The sequence below is a fragment of the Triticum urartu genome, chromosome 5A (genome assembly GCF_056163025.1).
Source record: "Triticum urartu cultivar PI428250 chromosome 5A, HENAU_Tu73, whole genome shotgun sequence".
NCBI lineage: Eukaryota > Viridiplantae > Streptophyta > Magnoliopsida > Poales > Poaceae > Triticum > Triticum urartu.
In genome coordinates, this window is record NC_141877.1 from 161,709,173 (window position 1) to 161,729,883 (window position 20,711).

The 20,711-nt window shown below is 48.0% G+C and overlaps 1 pseudogene; it reads right to left on the reverse strand.

Moving 5' to 3' along the window:
- Nucleotides 1–18,990: 18,990 nt before the first annotated feature.
- Nucleotides 18,991–20,103, reverse strand: LOC147970673 (uncharacterized; annotated as a pseudogene).
- Nucleotides 20,104–20,711: the final 608 nt, after the last annotated feature.

The window sequence follows — 20,711 nt, forward strand, 5'->3', positions numbered from 1 at the left end:
GCTTGGGGAGAGGGAAGATGCAATGGAGGCGGCGGCGATGGGACTGGACAGTCTATCCCAATAACTCCGGCTCTGTTCCCATGAGAAGCAGCAGATTCCGATAAACTCATTTTTTGTTGCACCGAAATTGGCCTCCAAACCAATCCATTGGAGTGCGCGAAATCATTACAGGCATGGCTAGAGTGACCAGGACGAGAGCAAGCCGTACAGACTACTCGCATTCCACAAGTCGTTGACAAGTGGCCCTTCTGAGAACAAATAGTACAGGTAACCACACGGTCCAACATGTCATCGACCATAGCATCAAACTGCCTCGCAGCCTCATGAGATGAAGGGATATCTGGACAATGGCCAAGAGGAGTTGGGCTCGGAGGCCCAGAGGCAGATGGGCTAAGCAGCAAAGGTGGGGTAGTAACCTGACGGACCACTAATGATGTAAACATAGTATAGGGATAGGGGAATGGTGTGACATGTGTGTCAAAGAGAGACAAAGGCATGTGTAGTAGGGGGATAGCATGTGTGCTGGCGGGGAGCAGACTAGTTGGAAGAGACATCGTGTGTGTATCGGAGAGGGGTGTGAGAGCGAGAGAGAGCTAGAGACTGAAAGAGAGAGAGAGAGAGGGAGAAAGAGAGAGAGGAAGAGAGGGGGATAGAGAGGCGTTGTTTGTGTGCAGAAGTGGCGTATAGATAGGGAGACAATGTTGATGTTGTTCGAAAGTGGCCTATGTACGGAGATGCAAGGGAAGTGATACGTCTCCAACGTATCTATAATTTTTGATTGATCCATGCTATATTATCTACTGTTTTGGACTATATTGGGCTTTATTTTCCACTTTTATATTATTTTTGGGACTAACCTATTAACTGGAGGCCCAGCCCAGAATTGTTGTTTTTTGCCTATTTCAGTGTTTCGAACAAATAGAATATCAGACGGAGTCCAAACGGAATAAAATCTTCGGGAACATGATTTTCTCACCGAATGTGATCCAGGAGACATGGACTCTGCTCCAAGGAACAAAAGAGGCGGTCACGAGGGTGGGGGGCGCGCCCCCCCTAGGGCGCGCCCCCCAGCCTCATGGGCCCCTCGGTGCTCCTCTGGTGTACTTCTTCCTCCTATATATACACACGTACCCCCAAACGATCAGAACAGGAGCCAAAAACCTAATTCCACCACCGCAACTTTCTGTATCCACGACATCCCATCTTGGGGCCTGTTCCGGAGCTCCGCCGGAAGAGAGCCGTCATCACGGAGGGCTTCTACATCATCCTAGCCTCTCCGATGAAGTGTGAGTAGTTTACCTCAGACCTTCGGGTCCATAGTTAGTAGCTAGATGGCTTCTTCTCTCTTTTTGGATCTCAATGCAATGTTCTCCCCCTCTATTGTGGAGATCTATTCGATGTAATCTTCTTCTTTTGCGGTGTGCTTGTTGAGACCGATGAATTGTGGGTTTATGATCAAGTCTATCTATGAACCATATTTGAATCATCTCTGAATTCTTTTATGTATGATTGGTTATCTTTGCAAGTCTCTTTGAATTATCCTTTTGGTTTGGCCACCTAGATTGGTAGTTCTTGCCATGGGAGAAGTGCTTAGCTTTGGGTTCGATCTTGCGGTGTTCTTTCCCAGTGACAGAAGGGGCAGCAAGACACGTATTGTATCGTTGCCATCGAGGATAACAATATGGGGTTTATTTCATATTGCATGAATTTATCTCTCTACATCATGACATCTTGCTTAAAGCGTTACTCTGTTTTTAACTTAATACTCTAGATGCATGCTGGATAGCGGTCGATGAGTGGAGTAATAGTAGTAGTGCATAATCGTTTCGATCTACTTGTCACGGACGGGATGCCTATATACATGATCATGCCTAGATATTCTCATAACTATGCTCAATTCTGTCAATTGCTCAACAGTAATTTGTTCACCCACCGTAGAAAACTTATGCTCTCGAGAGAAGCCACTAGTGAAACCTATGGCCCCCGGGTCTATTCTCATCATATCAATCTCCATCACTTTAATCTTATTTTGTTTTTACTTTGCCTTTTACTTTTCACTTTGCATCTTTATATCAAAAATACCAAAAATATTATCTATTGGATCTCACTTCCGTAAGTGACCGTGAAGGGATTGACAACCCCTAATCGCATTGGTTGCGTTGAGCTCTTTGTGTTGTGTAGGTATGAGGGACTTGCGCGTGGCCTCCTACTGGATTGATACCTTGGTTCTCAAAAACTGAGGGAAATACTTACGCTACTCTGCTGCATCATCCCTTCCTCTTCGGGGAAAACCAACGCAAGCTCAAGACGTAGCAGGAAGCGAGTCATTGTGTGTGTGATAGGGACTTCATGAGAGATCTAGAATATATGGTGTAGAGAACAACGTGCGAGGTTGAGAACGATGATGTATTAGGGAGCTATGGAAAGAGTCACGACATATATGTATAAAGGGAAGGAGTTGGGGCGGGTCCGCATGTGGGAGAGATAGAAAGAGGAGAGTGGTGCACAAGGAGACAAAGTGTGTGTCGGTGTCAAAACTGGCGGATCTCGGGTAAGGGGTCTCGAACTGTGCATCTAGGAAGATGGTAACAGGAGACAAGGGAAACAATGTTTTTACCCAGGTTTGGGCCCTCTCGATGGAGGTAAAACCCTACTCCTGCTTGATTAATATTGATGATATGGGTAGTACAAGAGTAGATCTACCACGAATTCAAATAGGCTAAACCCTAGAAGCTAGCCTATGGTATGATTATTGTTCGTCCTATGGACTAAAACCCTCCGGTTTATATAGACACGAGAGAGGGCTAGGGTTACACAGAGTCGGTTACAATGGGAGGAGATCTACATATCCATATTGCCAAGCTTGCCTTCCACCCCAAGGAAAGTCCCATCCGGACACGGGACGAAGTCTTCAATCTTGTATCTTCATAGTCCGAGAGTCCGGACAGAGGTTATAGTTCGGCTATCTGAACACCCCCTAATCCAGGACTCCCTCAGTAGCCCCTGAACCAGGCTTCAATGATGACGAGTCCGGCTTGCAGATTGTCTTCGGCATTGCAAGGCGGGTTCCTCCTCCGAATACTTCATAGAAGATTTTGAACACAAGGATAGTGTCCGGCTCTGCAAAATAAGTTCCACATATTGTCGTAGAGAGAATAATATTTACACAAATCTAATCTGCTGACGTATTCCGTAGCGTGACATCACACCACGGCCAAGCCTTTATTCGAATCGTTTTTACTGTCCCACCTCAGCGCGTTTAGCGAGGCGGTTTCCTTGGCATGTCTTGTCGAACCAGAGATCGTGTCCCCTTTTTCCGGGATTCTCATCAATACGGGCGTGGGTAACCCAACCGAGCCATTGATTACGGTGCTTGGGAGATAAGCGAGTTTTACCAGGCTGGTGGGGACACGCAGTTTCGTCCGCCCATATAAGGGGATAAGGATCCACCTTTTCATCCACGCCTTCTTCCTCCTTTGCTCATCCATTTTCGCGCACTCGAGCTCCAGCGCCCAAGTCTGCATTCCCCACCTCAACCTTCTCTAGCCATGTCCGGAGCGGGAGGCAAGTGGATGGTCTCCTCCGTCACGGAGGGACACATCAAGAAGCTGAGGAAAGCCGGATACTTGTCTGACGACATCGCGCACCGGCTCCGAGACGAGGGGCAGCTCATCCCCACCCCCAGGCCCCATGAGAGGGTGGTATTCCTCACACATTTCCTCTGCGGAGTAGGCTTCCCTCTCCACCCATTTGTCTGGGGGCTCATGTTCTACTACGGCCTGGACTTCCATGATCTGGCCCCGAACTTCATCCTCAACATCTCGGCGTTCATTGTCGTGTGTGAGGCCTTCCTTTGCATCCAGCCCCACATCGGCTTATGGCTGAAGACCTTCAATGTCAAGCCGAAGGTAGTGGGTGGCCGCCAGACGGAGTGCGGAGGTGCCATGGTGGGAAAGATGCCCAACGTCCTATGGCTCGAGGGCTCCTTAGTGGAGACCATAAAGGGGGGGCAATTGGGGTGGTTCTACATCACCGAGCCGCGCGACCCTGCATGGGTCGCAGCCCCCGAGTTCCGATCCGGAATCCCTACGCGGCTCACCTCCTGGAAAGAGAAGGGCCCGCCGTGGGGTAAAAAAGGAGAGCTGACCGGACTCCAAACATGCATCCAGAACCTAGTGAGCAAGAAGCTCAAACTTGTCAACGTAGTCCAGGTCATGCTCGTCCGCCGGATCATCCCGTGCCAACAACGGGATTTCAGCTTGTGGGAGTTCAATCCGGCCCAGCACCAAACTCTGAGCAGGCTTTTCGACACAACGTACGAAGATGCCTAGAAGGTGCTATTCAAGGGCGTTGAGGCTCCCGCATCCGCTACCGAGGATCGCGTATTCAGCGTGCAGCGTCAAGCCAACGCGGTAAGCTGTTTTTACCTCTTACAGGATCTTTGTCTTTCATAGTTTGACTCTATGCGGGATCTAAGCCCCCATGCCTTTGACAGGACTGGCAGAGGACGACCGAACAGATCAACTGTCCAGCTCCTTTGCCCGAAGACCCAGTGGACGCCCGCTTGGTAGAACTGCTGGTTCCGGCACCTTACGTGGTGCCGGAGAAGAAGGCCAAGAAGAAGGCCACGGGAACCCGGAAGAGTTCCCGGCGCCCGGTGGAGTCGGACTCGTCGTCCGATGACTCCGAGGCACACTCCTTCCACGAAGACGAGGAGGAGGAAAGAGAGGTTTCTTCCCAGCAGGGGGAGAAAAGAAAAGGAAGGCCGCCCCAACTGGGGAGGCCGGAGGGTCCAAGAAAGGGAGGACCCTCCCTACGGACTACTCCACCAACGCCGACGACGACGAAGAGGAGTGGCTGCTCAGGGCCAAGCCCCTGGCAAAATCATAAGTATTTGGATACCTGAGTGACTCATAGCGTTCCTTTATTGCACAACTTCTCTTGACGCCGAATATAATTATGCAGTCCGCCCAAAGCCCGGCTCAACGTGTCGTCGAGCGGCTCCCTGGATTTGTCAGATGTGAATAGTTTTTCACTTCCGACCGCTACCTCCCCCCGCCCTAAGGACGACGCCGAGGTGTTGTCCCAAAAGGTTCCAAGACAGGAGGAGGTGGTCCTGGAGGCGCTGCAAGGCGACCTCCCGGACTCCAGGAGCAAAGGGGAAAAAACCCCCAAGGGCTCCAAGTCCGGCCCTGGGTTGGACACCGCACCGGAACCTTCAATGGTTCCGGAGTCCGGCAGGCGGCCCCCTAGTAAGAAGGGCAAGCCTACGACGCCGGTGACCTCCGTCCAACTGGAGGCACCGGATAATTTGCTGGAGGTGCCTAACGGCGCCTCCATCGACGAGGAGCACCGCACTATTATGAGTGCGGTGATCCAGAAGGTTTAGTCCGCCAAAAGCGGGCCGACTAAAGCCTGTGCCAGCCTGCTAACAGGCTTTGAGGTATGTGAAAAATATGTGAAAATATTACCGCATAGACAGTAGCCCCTGATGCTCTATTTGGCGTTCGGAAAGAAAAGCCGAATAGAGGATCTAATAACATTCGCAGGAGACTAACATAATTAAATCAATATGCGTATGCAGGCTTCGCTGCTGGCCTCTGCCGCACTCACTGCGGAGGTGGATGCGCTGAAGCAGAGCCTCGAGCGGTCCGAGCAAGATCTCGGCCTTGCCAAGAAGGATCTCGAGGAAAAAGAAGGTAAGTAATACCTTGTGGAGTATATTAAAAAAGATGAAGTTGCAAAAAATGACAGGATCGCTATTGGTGTCCTAGGGGCCACGACTGAGGTGGCGACCCTTAAGCAAGCGCTTTCCGAGGCCGAAAAGAAGGCGGCCACGGAGTGCACCGAGCGGGTGAAACATGAGGCGCGGGGTGGCGAGGTGCAGCAAGAGCTCCAGGCTCTTGTGAAAAAACACGAGAGTCTGGAGCTTGACTCAAAGACGCGAGAGTCCGAGCTCACGACTGCCCTTGAAAGCGCCAAGTCTGCCAAGGCTAAAGCCCAGAAAGCCCTCCAGGAAGTTGAGGTGATGAAGAAGATAGCGGCGGATAAGGCATTTTTTATGCAAAGCAAGCACGTGAAAGTGAATTACTTGTTACTTACCCGAGTCCGGAGCTCTCCAGGAGCATTCGCAGATTTGCCCCGTAGCGTGTCAGATGCCGCCGCTTTCTACCGGGCCGAGGAGGGCAGCTCGACGGAGAAGGTGTTCTGGTCTCAATATGCTGAGGCCGGACACCCAGTGCCCTTGAGCGACCAGCTGAAGCAACTAGTCGAGCTCACAAGGTGGCCGAACAGGCCATGAAGGGCCTTATAGTTCGGATGTGGCCTGGAGAGGCCCTGCCTGGGAGCTACTTCGGGCTGGTGAGGCGGCTGGTGGATGCATGTACGTGGCTTGAAGTCATCAAGCGCTCCGTCTGCATTGAAGGTGCCCGTAGGTCGCTTGCCCGCGCTAAAGTTCACTGGGGCAAGATGGATGCAGAGAGGCTTGTGAAGGACGGGCCACCGCAGGGCAAGGAGCATCGCCACCCCGAGATGTATTATGAGGGCGTCCTGAAGGGCGCCCACCTTGTGGCGGACGAATGTTCCAAAGATGTAATTTTTGAGTGAACTTGTTTGTTTTATCCGATGCGCTGAAAACTTGTTCATATGCGCTATGTAACACTTGTTTTAATTTAAAATATTACCTTCTATGCGGCCGTTTATCAAGTCTGAGAGATGGCGAGTCGTCGGCTTCTGCCCCCATGCCACGAGTGCTGGGGTGTTCGGGATAAACCTGAGCACTCTTTTTCCCATTCTTGGGTCCTTCGAGGGAGGTGCTCAGCACAACGAACAAGGCAATCGGACTATAATGCGTTATCACTCTCACTTAGCCAGAGAATTCTATAATTTTAAATTTCGGCGAAGCCCCTAGTGTTCGGAAGACCGAGTTCGGGCGCTATACACGCCTAGGCCAGACAAAGCCGACTCCTCGCTCTAAGCGGCATAGGTCTTTAGGGACTCGAAACCTCTCGAACAGCGAGCAACTCTTGCCCTATCATGACAGGTAGTTTTAGCTTTCTCTGCTGAGGTGCTTAGCCCAGCTCAACTGGAGCACAATTGCAGTAGTTCTCCTAGCGCTACCTTAGTCGATATAGCGGAACGTAAGGTACCAAAACATGGGAGCCGGGAAAACCCAACTATTGACCAAAGACATGATTCGGAGCTGATGCATATAATGCTATAAGTTCAGAGTGCCGCACTTGTGGAAGTGTTCGGACTTCTCACGCCGTATTATGGGGTGCTTGAGCCCCTGGCGTATTGACCGTACCAAACTGTACGGGTGCTAAATGTCATAACTGAACATATATATTGAAAAACAAATGAATGAAGAATGCAATAATAAGCTGAAGCTAAGCATTGTTTATTTTAACAGGCTGCTGTGAAAGCAGAACGATACAAATAGTGCGATAAGCAAGAGATGGGACTATTTGACATGTCCCCCTCCAAGGGCGAGCTGCGAGACGATATGTAAGACAGGTATTTTGCTCGTTATAGAGACCACCTGGGAATTCGACGTAGCTTTCTGCCTCCTTGGTTGTTGCATCGTGTGTTCGGCGGTTGTACTGCCGGACAGGCCTTCCGAAGAGTTGAGTCTTGAAAGTAGGAAATAATGACAAAATCGGGAGCCCCTAGTGCGGTTGAGCCGCATTTTTGGGCGTGCCGTGGTCGTGCCCCTCCCCCTGTGCCCATGGTATTTTCAAAGCGTAGTTATGTACGCGTAGTTCTGATTTCGCAGTTTCGTGAGGGCAGTGGTTGGGGCCGTATTGCTACACTTGCTCAGAACATTCCAGGCGGTCTTGTTGTATGTTACTCCGGGCGTGCTTGACGGTGTCCGGACGTTTAATAGCTGGACTGGAGAATTGCCTTGAGAGGCTGCTTTGTACTTCCGCTGCGAGGGCCGCCGTGTGCTCCTCCATTCGGAGAGAGTGTTCGGTGTTTCCATTGACTGTAATGACTCCTCGAGGGCCTGGCATATTGATCTTGAGATATGCATAGTGTAGCACCACATTGAACTTTGCAAATGTGGTTCGTCCGAGCAGTGCATGATAGCCACTGCGGAACGGGACTATGTCGAAGATTAACTCCTCGCTTCGGAAATTATCCGGGGATCCGAAGACCACTTCAAGTGTAACTGAGCCTGTACAGTTGGCCTCTACACCTGGTATGACGCCTTTAAAGGTCGTTTTTGTGGGTTTAATCCTTGAGGGATCTATGCCCATTTTCTGCACTATATCTTGATAAAGCAGGTTCAGGCTGCTTCCGCCGTCCATAAGGACTCTAGTGAGGTGAAATTCGTCAATGATTGGGTCTAGAACCAATGCGGCGAATCCTCCATGGTGGATGCTAGTGGGGTGGTCCCTTCGATCAAAAGTGATCGGGCAGGAGGACCATGGGTTGAACTTTGGGGCGACTGGCTCCAACGCGTATACGTCCCTGAGTGCATGCTTCCGCTCCCTTATGGGGATGTGGGTTGCGTATATCATGTTCACCGTCCGTACTTGTGGGGGGAAGCCCTTCTGTTCACTATTGTTCGGCGGCCGGGGCTCTTCGTCCTCGTCGCTGTGCAGCCCCTTGTCTCTGTTTTCGGCATTTAACTTGCCGCCTTCTTAAACACCCAACAATCCTTGTTGGTGTGATTGGCTGGTTTTTCGGGGGTGCCGTGTATCTGGCACGAGCGATCGAGTATACGGTCCAAACTGGATGGGCCTGGGGTGTTCCTCTTAAATGGCTTTTTCCGCTGACCGGGCTTAGAGCCTCTGAATCCGGCATTAACTGCCGTATCTTCAGCATTGTCGCTGTTACTGCGGTGCTTGTGCTTGTTGCGACGCGACCTGCCATTGTTGTCCTTGGTATCCGACTTACCAGGGCTCTTGGTCATGTTATTGCTACGAGCCAGCCAGCTGTCTTCTCCCGCGCAAAAGCGGGTCATGAGTGTCGTGAGGGCTGCCATAGATTTCGGCTTTTCCTGTCCAAGGTGCCGGGCAAGCCACTCGTCACGGATGTTATGCTTGAAGGCTTCTAGGGCCTCTGCGTCTGGACAGTCGATGATTTGATTTTTCTTGGTTAGGAACCGTGTCCAGAATTGTCTGGCACATTCTTCTGGCTGCTAAATTATGTGGCTCAGGTCATCGACATCTGGTGGTCGCACATAAATGCCCTGGAAATTGTCGAGGAATGTGGCTTCCAGGTCCTTCCAACAACCAATTGATTCTGCTGGCAGGCTGTTAAGCCAATGCCGAGCTGGTCCTTTAAGCTTGAGTGGGAGGTATTTGATGGCGTGTAGATCATCGCCACGGGCCATGTGGACATGAAGGAGATAGTCCTCTATCCATACCGCAGGATCTGTTGTGCCATCATATGATTCAATGTTTACGGGTTTGAAACCCTCTGGGATTTGATGATCCATTACTTCATCTGTGAAGCATAGTGGGTGTGCGGCGCCTCTGTACTGGGCTATATCACGACGTAGCTCAAATGAGCTTTGTCTGCTGTGTTCGGCCCAGCCGGATTTACTGTATCCGGCGTGACGGTTATCGTCTTGTTTCTTGGGGTGCCCGCGCGATCCGTAGATCGATCTTGTTTGCCTTGCCCTGTCTTCCAACATATCTCGCAGGTCTAGCGCATTTCCCCGTGCCTTGGTATTTTTTGAGCGACACCGGGGTGTGGCTTGAGTGGAGGGTCGGGAGGACTCTCTGTCGCGGCCGTGAGGTGGCCGGTCGGCCGCATCATGCACTGGTGATGTAGGTTTAAGTGCTTCCTCCTCTAAACGGGGTAGCAACATGTGCTTTGGGTAGCTCTTGGAGGGGCGTTCGAGTTCGTATTCCTCGGCCGCAAGGACTTCCATCCATCTGTCGGCTTGCAAGTCTTGATCAGCTCTAAGCTGTTGCTGTTTTTTCTTAAGGCTACTCGCCGTGGCCATAAGCCTGCGCTTAAAGTGCTCTTGTTCGACGGGATCCTCAGGCACAACAAATTCGTTGTCGCCGAGGCTTGCCTCGTCTTCGGAGGGAGGCATGTAGTTATCATCCTCTTCCTCTCTGTCTGCCGCTCTCTTAGGGGGGCTGGCTTCTCCATCCTCCTGTGCTGAATTTTGCTGGAGGGAGTTGTCTTCGGCACTGTCCAGGGTGTTATTATCTCCCGTGCCGGTATCACCGTTTTTGCTTTGGCGGTACTTACACTGGTAGAAAAAGGGCCTATAGTCCCGGTTCGTAAGGGCCTTTAGTCCCGGTTCAGGAACCGGGACTAAAGTGTCGGTACTAATACCTCCCCCCTTTAGTCCCGGTTCAATCCAGAACCGGGACTAAAGGCCCTCCACGTGGGCAGTGTGCAGAGCCCAGTCAGGAGACCCTTTGGTCCCGGTTGGTGGCACCAACCGGGACCAATAGGCGTCCACGCGTCAGCACTTCTGTGGCTGGGGTTTTTGTTTTTTTTGAAAGGGGGGGGGTTGGGGGTTTTGGGGGGTTAATTTAGGTGTTTCATATATTGTGTTAGCTAGTTATAATTAATAGAGAGAAGTGTCCTCTGTTATGTCCATGCTTGGTCGACGCTACGTACTATACATACGTATATAGAGAGGACTAGACACGCTAGCTAGCTAGTAAGCAAACGAAGGAAACAGAAGATCCTCATGAACATATATGCATATATACAGAGAGAAGTGATATCGACCACCTCTCCTTCTCCAAGAGATTGGTCGGACAACAAGTTCTCGTATATCTATCTGACACTACCGGCTACATATATACAATAATTATCTCTTACAAATATAATCATACGTACTCAGGGTCCACATAGAATTCTCCGTCTTCAGGGATCACGTGGTCAAGAAAGAATGCCACCAATTCCTCTTGAATTGCTCGCATGCGAGCTGGTGCTAGGAGTTCATCCCATTTCCGAAACATCTAATTTGAAGAAGGGGGTCAATACATATATATATATATATAAATGAATGAAACTCAACACAAATGATGGTAATAAAATAAAATTGTGAATGTTGTTATTTACGTACTTCATATTGTTCGTTAGAGTACCCGCCCCGCTCACAGGTCGTGTGGCGGATGGACTCGCAGATGTAGTATCCACAGAAATCATTCCCTTGTTCCTGCCACAACCACTTTACAAGAAATAGAGGTCAATCAAACTGATAAGCAAGAATGCTAAATGGTATTGATGAAACTAGCGCTTGAATCACTAGGAGATGCGCGGAACATGCTACTATAGTACTTACTTTCGGGTGACTAAATTCCAGCTCCTTCGGCCGTCCCGGAACTGTTTTGGTGAATTTTCTCCAAACCCTGCCGGACAAAGAAAACAATTACTTGATATCAGGAAATGAACAAAGTTGCTGATATGGTGGATAATGATCGATTTAACTTACTTCTTGAGGATTTCAGTCATGTCCGCATACTCCTTGGGATCTTTTCGTTTAGAGTCCAAGACGGTTACTACTCCCTGCTCAAGCTTAATCTTTAGGAGAATATAGTGGTAACTGCACACACATGCATAACTCATGAATTACATTGCTATAACCTTGACTAATATATAAGGGAAACCGAATACGCACAAGACAGTAACACTCACCTGAAGTTGTAAGGAAAGAGTATTATATCTTTGTTTTGATTTATTACGAACGATCGTAGCAAGCTGGCCTCGGTAGCTGCGGCATGAAGTTTAACCTGAGTTGCATCTATGAGATGTGTGTTAATGAACCCAATATCACCGACTTGTCTTTTCTTCAATTCGGCGATCTTCAATCTGCATAATATAGCGAGGATGATTATAAATACATGCAATGAAAGAGCTAAGCTATATAGAGAAACTTAATGACAGAAGTAGTACTACTTACAGACAGTAGCAGGCGACCGTTGTTTTATCAAGGGCCAATTGATTGAAAAACTGATAGAACTCCTCAAATGGAACAGGCAACAGATCAATTCCAACGAGGTCATGCTCCTTTTTAACTTTCACATACAAGGTACTCCTCCCCCAGAGTCTCTGCAGATTTTCAAGTACCAATCATGCAATCTTCGCATCATCGTTGATAGAGATCTTTCATCTTTGACGAGAGGCTTCCCGTACTCGTATCTTTGTATCTGCATCTCCATGGGTTCATAATGTACTTCGTCGGGCAGGTAATCTGCAAGATTGCTATAACCGGGCACCATCCTCGGATCATTATCGACATTGTGGCTAGGCACCTTGAGCGGGGGGCACGATTGCTTCGTTTGTTCGCCGAGCTGGGCAATTTGTTTCCCAGCTCGTCGTTCTTTCAGCCTTTGATCACTGACAGTACTTCCCGACTGCTCCGCTTCGGCAAATTCCTTTCCAATAATGCGGTCATAGTTTCCTTTCGGCGAATCAGACTTCGGTGGTTTTGTCAGGGCAGCCAGAGTGCGCTTCACTTTCACCCGATCTACCTTCTCCTCCGGAGGTGGATGTTTCTTTTCTTTCACCCCTTCAAAGAATTTCTTCACTTCTTCTCACGCGATCTCGGCGTTCTCCTCCTGGGTCCTCTCATATGGTAACTTCTCTGGAGTCTTCAGAGAAGGACCGAATCTATATGTCCTCCCGCCTCTGGTTGTATTGCTAGACGCCGACCGAGCATACGTAGCAGTTGTCTTCTTTACTTGCTTAAGAGGCGGAGGAGAAGGACTACGACGTGCCGGAGCAGCTGGAGTGGCGGCAGGTCTCTTCCTCCCTTGCTGACGAGGCGGAGAAGGAGGAGGCTGGCTGCTTGGGCGCGTCGGCGCAGGCGGAGAAGGAGGCGGAGTGCCGCCACGCGTCGGAGAAGGAGCCGGCCGAGGGCCCTGATCGTCACTCGCCGGAGGAGGAGGCGGTGGAGGCGGAGTGCCCTGACTCGCCGGAGGAGGAGGAGGAGGCGGTGGCGTCCAGTTCGGAAGGTTGATGAGCTCCTTCCGCCATAGGCATGGAGTCTTCAGAGCAGACCCCAGCCGAGTCTCCCCTTCACCGGTAGGGTTGTCAAGCTGGAGGTCCTCAAATCCCTCCGTTATCTCATCCACCATCACCCTAGCATATCCTTCTGGAATTGGCCGGTAGTGAAAAGTTGCGCCGGGTTCAGTAGGAAAAATAGAGCCAACAGCCGCCTTGACCTTCAAATTCATCCGTTGCGTCATAAGGTGGCAATTTTGAGACTCTGTTATAGCATCCACGGGATAGCTGGCAGGAGCCGTCAAGGCATGCTCCGGCTGAAGTAGCTCGGTGGAAGCCACGCTGCTTCTGCGCTGAGATGGCGGGGTAGCTTCGGGGGAGGCTTCGGCAGTACGTTTGCTGCGATTTGCTTCTCGTTCCTCGATCGCGTCTACCCTTCCTTGCAGCGCCTGCATTTGGGTCTGCTGCACTTTTTTCCTCCTCTCATGGGATTTGTAACTGCCTGCGTCCCGAAACCCAACCTTCCACGGAATGGAGCCTGGCGTGCCTCGTGTCCGTCCAGGGTACTCAGGATTCCCGAGGGCCATTGTGAGCTCGTCTTTCTCTCTGTCTAGAAAGAACGTCCCTTCCTGCGCTGCTTCGATATACTGCTTAAGCTTACTGACTGGTATGTCCATTCGACCGTTCGTCCAAATGCACTTCCCTGTTACAGGGTCCAGTGTTCCGCCAGCCCCGAAGAACCAAGTCCAGCAACGGTCTGGCCAGTTAATTGTCTCTGGTTCGATCCCTTTATGAACCAGATCATTCTCAGTCTTGGACCACTTAGGCTGGGCTACGAGGTAGCCACCTGACCCCGTGCGATGGTGAAGCTTCTTCTTCGCAGCATTTTGCTTGTTTGTCGCTGACATCTTCTGACTCTTTTCCGATGTCTTGTAGGCCACAAATGCGGGCCAGTGATCTCTGATCTTCTCATATCTGCCCTTGAATTCTGGTGTCTCGTTATTTTCGACAAACTTATTCAGCTCTTTCTTCCACCTCCTGAATAGTTCTGTCATCCTCTTCAGAGCAAAAGACTTGATTAATTTCTCTTTAACTGGGTTCTCTGGATTATCCTGAGGTGGTAGGGTGAAATTTGACTTTAGCTCAGTCCAAAGATCATTTTTCTGCATATCATTGACATAAGACACCTCAGGGTCTTCTGTAGCCAGCATAAACCATTGCTGGATGCTTATCGGGATCTTGTCCCTAACCAGAACCCCGCACTGAGCAACAAATGCGCTCTTTGTCCGGAGGGGTTCAATAGGTTGGCCGTCGGGCGCGATTGCTATGATCTCAAACTTTTCATCCGAGCTGAACTTTTTCTTCGGGCCTCGTCTCTTTACCGAAGTTGTGCTCGATCCGGAGGGCTAGAAAAAAGAACAAAGACTGTCTCCTTCTTGCACCGGCATTGGGTCACCGGAGCCGTCCTCATGTTCTTCTTCTAGCACCGGCATTAGGTCACCGTAGCCAGCTTTTTCACCCTCTCCTTCCAGACCATTGGTTTCGTTGAGAAACAACGAGATGGCATCACTTCCTTCTGCGATTATGTCCCTCAACAACGCTTCTTTTGTTGCTTCGTCTAGGGCGGTGTCCATAGTTTCTACAAATATTTACAACATGGCAATTATTATTCAAACATGACAGATGGATATATTAGTGCCAAACGTAGAACTAGCTACCTAATCATAGTAAGCTATCGGGAGGGGGTATATATCGATAACGACGACACTACATCTATGTCCCTCGACGACCCTCGTTCCCGATAAAAAAAAGAGGAAGAAGAAGAAAAATAAGAGGAGAAGAAAGAATAGAGGAGAAGATCTCCTCTATTCTTTCTTCTCCTCTTTTTTTTCTTCTTCCTCTTCTTTTTTTATCCTCTTCTTCCTCTCATGTTCGATAGGATCGCCGAGGGGTCGGGAGGTTGCGTAGTGTCTCAGGATTCAACAAAACCATGTCTTCATCATTAGGCGAAAGTAACATGTGCATGATGGTACGAAGCTCTTCAAAGTTGTTCTAGAACGGACTCCCAGATAGGATAATCCGCCTTTTGGTACAAAGTTCAGCAAGAGCCTTCCGAATATCGCTATTTGGAAGGCCTTTGCTGAATTGGTACCAAAAGGCGGATTATTCTATCTGGGACTCCCTTCCAAAACAACTTTGCAGAACTTCGTACCAACATGCCCTGGTTACTTCCGGCTAATGATGAAGGCATGGATTTCTTCAATACTTTGACACTAGGAAACCTCTCTCGACCCCTCGGTGATCCTCGACCCCTCGACGACCCTGGAACCCTCGACCCCTCGACGATACTCTTCTTCCTCTCATGTTCGAGAGGATCGCCGAGGGGTCGGGAGGTTGCGTAGTGTCTCAGGATTCAACAAAACCATGTCTTCATCATTAGGCGAAAGTAACATGTGCATGATGGTACGAAGCTCTTCAAAGTTGTTCTAGAACGGACTCCCAGATAGGATTATCCGCCTTTTGGTACAAAGTTCGGCAAGAGCCTTCCGAATATCGCTATTTGGAAGGCCTTTGCTGAATTGGTACCAAAAGGCGGATTATTCTATCCGGGACTCCATTCCAAAACAACTTTGCAGAACTTCGTACCAACATGCCCTGGTTACTTCCGGCTAATGATGAAGGCATGGATTTCTTCAATACTTTGACACTAGGAAACCTCTCTCTACTTCCGGCTAATAAGAATAAGAAGAAGAAGAAGAAGAAGAATAAGAAGAAGAAAAGAAGAAAAAAAAGAGGAGAAGAAGAAAGGAATAGTGGAGAAAAGAGAATATATTCTATTTTCTCTTCTTCTCCACTATTCCTTTCTTCTTCTCCTCTTCTTTTTCTTCTTTTTTCTTCTTCTTATTTATTTCTCCTCTTATTTTTGGTAGAGGAAACCCTAAATAGCTAGCAAGTATCGTGGGTGTGAGATACATGTGGCCTTCGGTGTTGGACACTACATCCACGTCCCACAAGTGAAGTGGGCGTCGAAGCCCGCGCCACTTGTGGGATGTGGGTGTAGTGTCCGACACCGACGGTACATGTATCTCACACCGACGATACTTTATATTTAGGGTTTCTCCTCTACCGCTCCTCGACCTCTCGACGACCCTCGTTCCCGATAAAATAAAAAGGAAGAAGAAGAAAAAAGAAGAAAAGAAAGAATAGAGGAGAAGACTTCCTCTTCTTCCTCTCCTCTTCTTCTCCCTCTTCTTCCCCTTCTTTTTTCTTCTTCTTATTTATTTCTCCTCTTCTTCCTCTCCTCTTCTTCTTCTTATTTAGTTCTCTCGACCCCTCATCCCTCTCTCGACCCCTCGATGACCCTCGTCCCTAATAACATATTTTTTCTCCCCTCGACACCTCTCGTCCCACTCTCGACCCCTCATCATCATCTATCACCCCCCTCGTTTTCTTTAGCATATATCCATGAACAAAATAGAGGAGAAGATCGAAGAAAAAAAAGAAGCCTTCCTCTTCTTATTTTCCTTTTTCCACTCCTTCCTTTTCTTCTTCTTCTTCTTCCTTCTTCCTCTTTTCTTCCTTTTCCTTATTTTACTTTTTCCTCTACACTAACCTAAAATCGATATCTACTAATTAACAACCTAAATAAAAAAATGAATACATATATGAAAAAAAACATCATATAAAAAAACATTTTTGACATATTTAGCATATTCTGATCCATAGTTCAAAATTTTCAAATTTCATTCAAATGAAATTTGAATCGGATTCAAATAACTTGTTGAAAACCTATTCTAAACCTCTCCAAAAATTCTGAAATTTTGCCATCGCCTTTGTCTTGCATCAGTACCTCACCACAAATTTTTTTTTAAAAATTCCAAAAATGCCCAAAGCCATCTAGTATTTCATCAAACACCTTCTATATGGACAAAAAAATTCCTCCTGTTCCAAAAATTTCAGAAAAGTGGACAGCGCGTTGCTGCTGCTCCACTTCTCCTCTCCTCTACTTCTCCTCAGGCGCTCGGGGCCGGCGGAGCAGGGGCGGAGCCGGGGCGCTCGGGCGGCGGCAACCATGGAGCAGGGGCGGAGCAAGGGCGCTCGGGCGCAAGAGTGGCACTCAAGAGGGGGGCTCACTTTGAGGGGGGCGGCGACGGCTGGAGTCCGGCGACGAGGACGGCGGGCTTGGGGATGCGGTGACGGGGACGGTAGCCGGGGCGGCGGGCGTCGGGCAAGGGGCCGGCGCGGGCGACGGCGAGGGCGGGACGGGGCGGTGCGCGTCGGGGCAGGGACGAGGGCGACGGCGACGGGGGCGGGCCGGGGCGGCGCGCGTTGCGGGCGACGGCGACGATGGGCGCGGGCGACGGCGAGGATGGGGGCGGGCGGTGTCGGGGCATCCTGGCGGCGTCAGGGTCGGCAACTGCAAGATGAGAATGAAAAATTCCAAAGTGTGGCCTTATATAGAAGAGGCTTTAGGCTCCGTTCGTGGTAGCAACCGGGACTAAAGGTGGGCATTAGTCCCGGTTGGTGCCACGAACCGAGACCAATGGCCTCTTTTCGGCAGCCCAAAGGGCGGGAAGCGAAGCCCATTGGTCTCGGTTGGTGGCACCAACCGGGACTAAAGGGGGGCAATGGTCACGGCTGGTGCCACCAACCGGGACCAATGCCACCTTTAGTCCCGGTTGGTGCCACCAACCGGGACCAATACCCTTGTGCTGCCCCGCGCCCATAAGTTTAGTCCCACATCGCTAGTTGACAGCGCCCAACACCAGTTTATAAGCTCTGCTGCCTCCTCCCTCTCGAACTCCTCTGAACTGCAGGCCTATGGGCCTAATTTGACACTGCTTTGCCTGTGGGCCTATTGGGCCTTCTGCGGGGCTGAATCCTGGCCCATGTAGGGTTTCTAGTCGTATTCAGGCCGTGGAGGCCAAGTAGGTGGCATTTTTTTGGTTTTTTCTTTTTTATTTCTACATTTTTTTGGTTTTTTATTTATTTTTATTTCTACTTAAAACTAAATACTTACAGTTTTTTAGTGATTTCTTTTTGCTTTTAGGTCACAAAAATTATAAACTTTCTGTTAGTGCCATTAGTTTTAAATTTTAAATAGTTTAAATTTGAATTTTTAAAAATTTGTGTGAATCACTAGTTTATGAATAACTTTACTATAAAATTAGAAATTTTTTTCTATTTATTTTTTATTTCTACTTAAAACTAAATACTTACAGTTTTTTAGTGATTTCTTTTTGCTTTTAGGTCACAAAAATTCTAAACTTTCTGTTAGTGCCATTAGTTTTAAATTTTAAATAGTTTAAATTTGAATTTTTAAAAATTTGTGTGAATCACTAGTTTATGAATAACTTTACTACAAAATTAGAATTTTTTATTTATTTATTTTTTATTTCTACTTAAAACTAAATACTTACAGTTTTTTAGTGATTTCTTTTTCTTTTAGGTCACAAAAATTATAAACTTTCTGTTAGTGCCATTAGTTTTAAATTTTAAATAGTTTAAATTTGAATTTTTAAAAATTTGTGTGAATCACTAGTTTATGAATAACTTTACTATAAAATTAGAATTTTTTTTCTTCTTTGCTATTTATTTTTTATTTATACTTACAATTAAATACTTATAGTTTGATTTTAGGTCACACAAATTATATTCTTTTTGCTATTGAAGAATATTATAGTTTTATTTTAGTTGATCATAACATAATATTTTAATTGATTGTTTTTATTTTCATAAAAGTTTTGTAGTTCATTCTGTTTGCTATTAATTCATTCTTTGAGCTAAATGACTCTGAAATTGGAAAGCATTTCAAAATGAACTCTGAAAAGGTTGAAAGTTGGCATGGTATCATCATTTCACCCACATAGCATGTTCCAAAAAGTAGAGAGGGTTACGACAAAAACTTGATGCACTTCGTGTACAAAATGGACAATCACTTTCGAAGTATCAAAGTTTCGAACCATAACACATGAAAGCATTTCAAATGAACTCTGAAAAAGTTGAAAGTTGGGATGGTATCATAATTTCACCCACATAGCATTTTCTTATTACGGGAGAAAGTCTTCACTTTTTCTTCGCTTGTGTCATTTGCTTATTGCGCCGTAACCATGGATAATCTTCATTGTTTATCAGGATGCTTGGGTCAGCCTTGACATTGAAGGGAGGAATTTCATGAAACTTTTCATAATCTTTAGACATGTCTGTCTTGCCGTCCACTCCCTGGATGTCCCTTTTTCCTAAAAGAACTATGTGGCGCTTTGGCTCATCGTATGATGTATTCGCTTCCTTATCTTTTCTTTTTCTCGGTTTGGTAGACATGTCCTTCACATAGATAACCTGTGCCACATCATTGGCTAGGACGAACGGTTCGTCAGTGTACCCAAGATTTTTCAGATCCACTGTTGTCATTCCATACTGTGGGTCTACCTGTACCCCGCCGCCTAACAGATTGACCCATTTGCACTTAAACAAAGGGACCTTAAAATCAGGTCCGTAGTCAAGTTCCCATATGTCCACTATTTAACCATAATATGTGTCCTTTCCGCTCTCGGTTGCTGCATCAAAGCGGACACCGCTGTTTTGGTTGGTGCTCTTTTGATCTTGGGCGATCGTGTAAAATGTATTTCCATTTATCTCGTATCCTTTGTAAGTCAATACAGTCAAAGATGGTCCCCTGGACAACAAGTACAACTCATCACAAACAGTGTTGTCACCTCTGAGACGTGTTTCCAACCAACTGCTGAAAGTCCTGATGTGTTCACATGTAATCCAGTCGTCGCACTGCTCTGGGTGTTTGGATCGCAGACTGTTCTTATGTTCATCAACATACGGGGTCACCAAGGTAGAGTTCTGTAGAATTGTGTAGTGTGCTTGAGACCAAGAATATCCGTCCCTGCATATTATTGAGTCTCTTCCCAGAGTGCCTTTTCCAGTAAGTCTCCCCTCATACCGCGATTTAGGGAGACCTATCTTGTTAAGGCCAGGAATGAAGTCAACACAAAACCCGATAACATCCTCTATTTGATGGCCCATGGAGATGCTTCCTTCTGGCCTAGCGCGGTTACGGACATATTTCTTTAGGACTCCCATGAACCTCTCAAAGGGGAACATATTGTGTAGAAATACGGGCCCCAGGATGACAATCTCGTCGACTAGATGAACTAGGACGTGCGTCATGATATTGAAGAAGGATGGTGGGAACACCAGCTCAAAACTGACAAGACATTGCGCCACATCACTCCTTAGCCTTGGTACGATTTCTGGATCGATCACCTTCTGAGAGATTGCATTGAGGAATGCACATAGCTTCACAATGGCTAATCGAACGTTTTCCGGTAGAAGCCCCCTCAATGCAATCGGAAGCAGTTGTGTCATAATCACGTGGCAGTCATGAGACTTTAGGTTCTGAAACTTTTTCTCTGGCATATTTATTATTCCCTTTATATTCGACGAGAAGCCAGTCATGACCTTCATACTGAGCAGGCATTCAAAGAAGATTTCTTTCTCTTCTTTCGTAAGAGCGTAGCTGGCAGGACCTTTATACTGCTTCGGAGGCATGCCATCTTTTTCGTGCAAACGTTGCAGGTCCTCTCGTGCCTCGGGTGTATCTTTTGTCTTCCCATACACGCCCAAGAAGCCTAGCAGGTTCACGCAAAGGTTCTTCGTCACGTGCATCACGTCGATTGAGGAGCGGACCTCTAGGTCTTTCCAGTAGGGTAGGTCCCAAAATATACATTTCTTCTTCCACATGGGTGCGTGTCCCTCAGCGTCATTCGGAACAGCTA